Raw genomic sequence first — 7104 nt, 5'->3', positions numbered from 1 at the left:
TACTGTAAACAAATGCATAACCATGATATTACACAAGTTTTTCAGTAGCAGTAGTTTATTAAAGTTCTGTGTACATATGCTGACACATCAATCATTCACAGTGTCAAGTATCTGAGACTGACAGTAACCTGTTTCTCACACTAACCTGTATCACTAGGGTTATGGGCAATTATATCTGAAACCAATATAACACACAGGTTGATATTTTATCATGAGCTTCCATGCAACTTGTTGTACTCCCATGTCACAGTTTTTGCCTTCTTTTTCACGTTTTCAGATGGAGAATATTAGTAACCTGTTTCACCTTGAGGTGTGTTCATTTGAAACATTAATATAGAAGACGATGTTCTATCAAGTGATAAACTGGGGCGGGATTTGGTTTTATTCTTGGTTACCCAAGAGAACACCCTTTCTTCATCAGCATTGCTGTGGGGCAACGTAAAGTTAAGTTGGACTACTTTAGATAGAAGGGAAAACTTGCTTCTGTGAGTGCCAACAATAGTAAATTCTGTGACAAGGGAATGCCAAATTATATCCATCCTATAAGTTGCAACCTCATCAGTACCACAGTTTACTTTAATAGCAGGACTTTTAAAGCAAACTTTACACCTTTCTGGTGAAAGCTGCGTACTGCTTCATAGAAAGCTTTCTGGGTTCCTGGCTCAACGTCCCCACTTTCTAGCATGTTTCTCAACTTTCCTGGCACAATGATGCCAACATACAGACTTTTATCTGGGATCTGGCATTCTTCTGATGTTAAATCAGGCAAACTGGCATCTGGGCTCCCCTTGAACGACTGAATGATATCTACATGAAACACTCTACTAAAAAGCACAATAAATAATTTGATAATGGCGTCATACAGGAGGTTAATGACTGGGTCTTCCCTTTGAAGCAAAAGGTTGAAATTAACAAAAGCAGGTAACACAGCCTGAAGAAATAGACAGTAGACCTCAGTCATAGGGTTCTCAAAACTGTGCACAAGTCTCCTTAACCTGACTTTGCTATTTCTGTCACTGTCTGCTGTTTATAGGAAGTATGAACGCAGAGCAGCAAACTGAGGAATCAATCTATCTAAACATGTAGACATTCCTAACCACCTCACAGAAGTACATTTCAGCATCCGGCGGTAATCAGAATCAACAAATTGGCAGACTTTAGCATATACATTCTTACGTTTTGAAGAATAGTCAAACCAGAAGTAGACATCTATAAGCAATTCCTCTATATCAAAATGTTTCAAGCTAGAACAGAAGGCAGAAGCAGCATGGGATGCAGCATTGTGAGCCATGTGGCACGGACAGGCCCTGAAATACACATTTGAATTCAAAGAGAGTACTCTAGTTTTAACAGAGTTATGCCTTCCTTCATTCACTGAGGCACTATCTACACCAAAGCCAATACAATTTTCCCAAGGAATGGAATGCTTTGTCATAACATTAGACACTGCAGTAAATATACCTTCAGCTGTACTTTCCTTTCTTAAACACGTCAAGAAATTTGCAGAATACCAAACCCTGCTTCGTATCAAAAATTCGTACAGTTATGGGGTTCATTTTTTCAATGCCTTAATCATTGCTACCATCAACACACAGACTAAAAGCTGAGGATGTCATATCAGCCACTAAGTCAGCCAACAACTCTGGTGCAATGGCATCATTTAATACACAGGTTGCTTTTGTTCTTGCACAAGCATAACCCTGCGCAATTTTAGAGTCTGGGAAACATGTCCTTACGAGATGGCCCAAATGATCAGCAGCAGGAAAGGGTACATTGTGCTCTGCCAAAAATCCTGTGAATTTTATTTCCGCCTCTCTGGCAAGAAGGTCTTCGCTGGAACTCTTTATTGACTTATAGCCAGAGATGGGCTTCATTTTAATCTTTGGGCCTTGAAGAGATGTATGAACTTTACTGCTAATATGGCTTTTCAGATCAAACTCTCCTTGATGCCCACAGGAGACATTCTTCTCGCAAATCAAGCAGCAGAAGGACTACAGATCGGTCTTAACAGGAACAATGGTCCCTGCAGTTAAAAAGAATTTCCAAAATGATGATTGTCCTCTACAAGTCGTAACCGATGAGAATTTTAAATCAAAGCACTAGTGCATACAGTGGCTATACTGTTCACAAGCACCTACTGACAACGCAAAACACTGGCTACTGCAGTACAACACAAAAAGTCTATGCTATGCATTATGACATTTCTTGAGGGCTAACTAGACATTGTTTAGGAAAGGACACCAAGCAATGAATTGAGCATACCGGAACCTCCATTCCACTAACCAAAAATACAGAAGTCCAGTTCATCATAGTGTAGCACCCATGACTGGCTGAAAAGTACACTGTGCAGAAAGAGAAACTGAATGCCCAGGAACACACAATGTGTGAGAGCCTTTATTAAAACGTTAGTCTCCCAATACCTGATGCACATAGTAGAAAATATACACTCTCTTCACATAATGAAAGGGAAATAAACATATAAAAACAGTTGGCATTGTAGGCTTCTCAAAACCGATAACACAAAACTTAGGTTGCAGCATGGTATAACAAAAATAACATACAAGGAAATAGATATGCGTCCACACACTTTAAAGTATATATCCTTATTGGACTACCTTCGTATTGCTCTGCTTGCATCCAGGACATGTCAAATTAAGTTCGATAGTAACGTGCCCCAGATTTCTTCTCGCTAGATTTCCTTTGGCTAGAAGCAGCCTTTCCCTTTTTGGATGTCATAGCTGAAGTGCAGGGCTCACTGTCATCTGTATCAGACATTATTCTGCCAAGACGGGGAAAGGAAAGAAACTCAAATATGCCCAACATGATTCTACATGTATGACCAATGGGGATAAAGCATGGTTTTGCCTATCCAGAATGCGGTCACAGTGAAGCTGCAGTCCAGCAGATGCTGCCTCCCAAATGAATCTATGATGCTCCTGAGCTCCCTGTTTTTATTCCACATAATGACATTGTTTTGACTGTTCACAACTATCTGGCATAATTAAAAATCTCTTTTTCCATACAATCCAGCCACAAATATGTCCAGACCTTCTGAAATACAAAATGACGCCCTTTCACCGGTACTAATGTGCTATACCTGAGGTACACAGCCAAAGACCAAATTTAAGAATTTAGTACTCACAGTCCGCTGGTGTGTCACTGACTGTTCTGCTGTGCAGTGGCTGATCCTGTTCAGTGTAGTCGGTCCTATCAAGATTTCTTGGGTCACTCAAGCACTGACACTGCAAATATGGTGGACTTTGAATATCTATAAAAGTACACACACACACAAAAATTGAATTTACTGGTCCAGATTTATAATGAAGTTTTTAACCAAACGTCTATGATTCCTGATTGTACTCAATGCAGTATTATAACACAGAATGCACTATAGCAACACAAACCAACATTTCAATATGTTGTCAGTCACCAAATTGAATTATATTAAGCACAACTTAGATCAAGGTAGACATCATGGAAGAAACACTGGGTTGAAGTCTGGGCTATATTAAGCCTGTGAATTGCTCCCAGCTACTGCTCCTCCAATTCTCAGCTCCCCCTGTGACACAGCTCAAAGGCAAAGAGAGAAAAACACCAGTTAATATGACCACACACCAAATAACACCACAATATACCAAGTCAGCTAGCCAGGGAGAATCAATGTTAATTTGAACAGAGACAATGTGCTTTAAAGAAAACTCACCACAGGATTGCTGTGTTATTAAAGTGCTGAGTATCATTGTGATGGCAGGCTTACAATCATGGATTATTCGGCTTGTTTTATTTAGCCAACACACTGCATTATTGGGACTTGTGGTTTTTGTTCACCATATAGAAACAGGCAATATTAAACTTAACCAAAACCAGCCATGCTTAGGGGTAGGCAAGCAGGTACACTCAAATTATTGAAAAATCTGTGTCAACATAAGAGTACAATGTACTTTTGTAGGCCCTCTCTTCTCACAACTAAGCATTTATAGAAAAATCCTTCTGTACCTTATCAAAGACGACGCCAAACACAAGTTTCAGCATAAAAACGTTGTCTCTGCAGAACTCTAACAAGGGCAAGTATAGGTTGCAATGGCAGAGTAGCCTATAACATGATTAACCACAGCCTTAGGACACAGGTGATGGACCAGATAGTTGCTTCTTTTTACAAGTTTGCAGGATAGCAGGCCTTAGGACACTTATAGAAACCATGTTACCTCCACCTCGTTAGCTCAGGTGCCATGCACAGAAATTCCAAAAGTAAGGAAAGGATTTTTCAGTGTGAAATACAGTAAGTCATAACTAACCTCAAAATACACAGTTCTGATAAAAAGCATGTGGTTAATGATCTTTTGTGAAAACGGTCAGTAAACAAAACACTCATGTTGCTGCATGACTCCCTTATTCAACAGTTATCTTGACATTAGTTATTGCAGGAAAATTCCTGGGTACACAATTCAGCCCCAACAATAACATAATTTCAACAAAGCACCCTCAAGGGGAGCGCCAGGACAGAAGATCCAAACACAAGTAAACAAAACAGGCCTCATGAGCTGGTTGTGAAAAGCAGTAACACAGCTAACCTCAAAATACACAGTTCTGGTTAAACATGTGGTTCATGATCTTTTGTGAAAACTGTCACTAGACAAAACACTCATCTTGCTGCAGCATTATTCACCAGTTATCGTGACATTTGTTATTGCATTAAAACTCCTGGGTATACAAATGCAGCCCCAACATCATTTAAACATAACAGCACCCTCAAGGTGAGCGCCAGGACAGAAGTTTCAAACACAAGTAATCAAAACAGGTTTTATGATCTGGTTGTGAAAAGCAATAACACAGCTAACCTCAAAATACACAGTTCTGAGAAAACATGTGGTTTATAATCTTTTTTGAAAACTGACACTAGACAAACCAATCTCATATTGCTGCAGTTATCAGTGGAGAAGTGTGGCTCAGGGGTTAGAGGCGGCAGACCTGAAGCTTGAGTTCGGCCCGGGACCAGGGTTCAATTCCCCGCCTCGGCGGGTCTTGGGCTCAAAAATTCCACGGACTCGTTAATTCTCGCTCCGGTGCCTTCTCGACTCACGGGTTCACACTCTGCGACTCTGGGCAATAGCTTGCTTAATCTCCACAACGGCCCCTCGCGGTGGGATGCCTGGCTTTCACCTTGTGGATACCCTGCCAGGGTATCTCACAGGGGAATACCAGGACGGGTTCCCTAAGCAAGCGCTGAGATGCCCCAGGGTAAGTCGTGCGCTATATAAGTCTCATTCATTTCATTTCATTTCATTATTGACCAGTTATCTTGTTATTTTTGTTGTTGCATGAAAACTTCTGGGTACACAAAGATTTCAGATCCCCCAAAAGCTAAAGAAAGCACCCTCAAGTTCAGCACCAGGAGCAACCAGGACAGGCGTTCCACAAGTAAACAAAACAGGTCTAATGATCTGGTTGCGAAAAGCAGCAACTTACAGCTAACATCAAAATACACAGTAGTGCTAAAACATGTGGTTCAGGTTTGCAGCAGAGATTTAACCTCTGCATCGCCTGCATAAAACTGCTACTAAACAAAACACCAATCTTGCAAGAAACATTCATGTTCACACTGAATTACCTTGACATTATCTCAACAAACTTGCAGAGTGAACCAGGTACCCCACCCTGTGACTGAAGTTAGTTGCACAAATAACTTACAAGCACAAAAGAAGGGTTTTAGAATTAAAGCTATCCAGCCTCCTCAAACACTTATGGGAATATGCAACAATACTTGTGATCTTATTATAACTGGCTTTCTGCACTTAAAACATGCAGAGCTCACACTTTCAGTAGCTGACATTTAATTTACAGTTACTGTTAATTTAATAAAGAGACTTACCGCTGTCTCTCAGTCACAATGCTAACTGCTGCACCTAGGGGATTGAGGTAAAAATTTAAAAATAAGGCAGCTGCTGATGTCCTTGCCTGATGAGAGTATCTACTAACTTGTCTGCTAATCACATCATACTCTGTCACTTACTGGCTCAGATGGCTGCACTCTCAGCTGCTGCTGTAGTGGCAATGCAGTTGAAGATGACAAGACTCAGAGGCTGGTGAGTAGAGAGGACCTGACGCTGGTACTGTGTTGCAGAAGAGACTCTGGTGGCACTGTGATGGAGCAAGCAAAAGCATCACCTGGTCAACTCTCCCAGGCTCAGAGCATGTGCTCTTAGAGACACGTGTTGTGAGGAAGTTCTGTTGCCCTGACAGGGGGCAGGCCAGGCTGGGGCACCATGAGGCAGGAAAACATTGGACCTGGCAGGCTGGATAGGTCGGTTGCTGTGGGCAGCAAAGAAGCCCCCTCTGGCTCCGCCTCTAATGATGCTACAGACAGAGCATCATCACTGCAGGGCCTCTCACTTGGTGGGAGTCGACCCCTCAGCAAAAACAGGATGTGAGAGAGAGGCCTGGCAGGGCAGGCTGAACCGAAAGCAAAACTTGGTTGGCCATCTGTGTGTGCTGGTGGTGGAGGCAGGTGGGGCCTCTCCTCCTCAGTTGAGATTTGCTGAAAATACGTTTTACGTGCAATATCCAGTTTCCCCATGAGTGCACCGACACTCCCTTTGGTTAGTGATATGGGAAGGCATCCGATTGCAGATATAGCAAGGCTCCGTCCCCTAATATACTGGTGCAGAATCCGGTTTACACCTGAGTTAATCACCTATGCAAACGGGCTCAGGGATATTCTAGCGGCTGATCGCCATCATAAAATCAGGTGGCTGATAGATATTATGGGGGCACTTACTTCTATGGGATTGGTCAACCTTTGGGAGAATCCGAGCAATCTACTGTTTGTAACTAAGGCCGTACTGAAAAAAGACATATTGTGACATGGTGGATCAAAACACCAGTAGAACGAACGATAGCATGACACTGACCGGGACGTTGATGTCAGTAAAACCTCGTCCCCATTTACAACCATATCGGGACAGCAATAACAAACCCCTCGACCGGAAACTTTATTTCCAATTCAGAGTTGGATGTCTACCGTTAAAACCCTTTACATCAAACTGGTTAGACTCTGGAGATGAAAAATGCCCACATTGTGCTGAACACAAAGAAACCTATCCACAC

General features: G+C 42.0%; 1 pseudogene; it reads right to left on the bottom strand.

Annotated features, from left to right (window-relative positions):
• Positions 1-571: 571 nt before the first annotated feature.
• On the bottom strand, positions 572-2775 carry LOC147731453 (uncharacterized; annotated as a pseudogene).
• Positions 2776-7104: the final 4329 nt, after the last annotated feature.

Source organism: Lissotriton vulgaris, chromosome 2_1 (assembly GCF_964263255.1).
Source record: "Lissotriton vulgaris chromosome 2_1, aLisVul1.2, whole genome shotgun sequence".
Taxonomy (NCBI): Eukaryota; Metazoa; Chordata; class Amphibia; order Caudata; family Salamandridae; genus Lissotriton; species Lissotriton vulgaris.
This window is presented reverse-complemented; position numbering and strand designations above follow the sequence as displayed.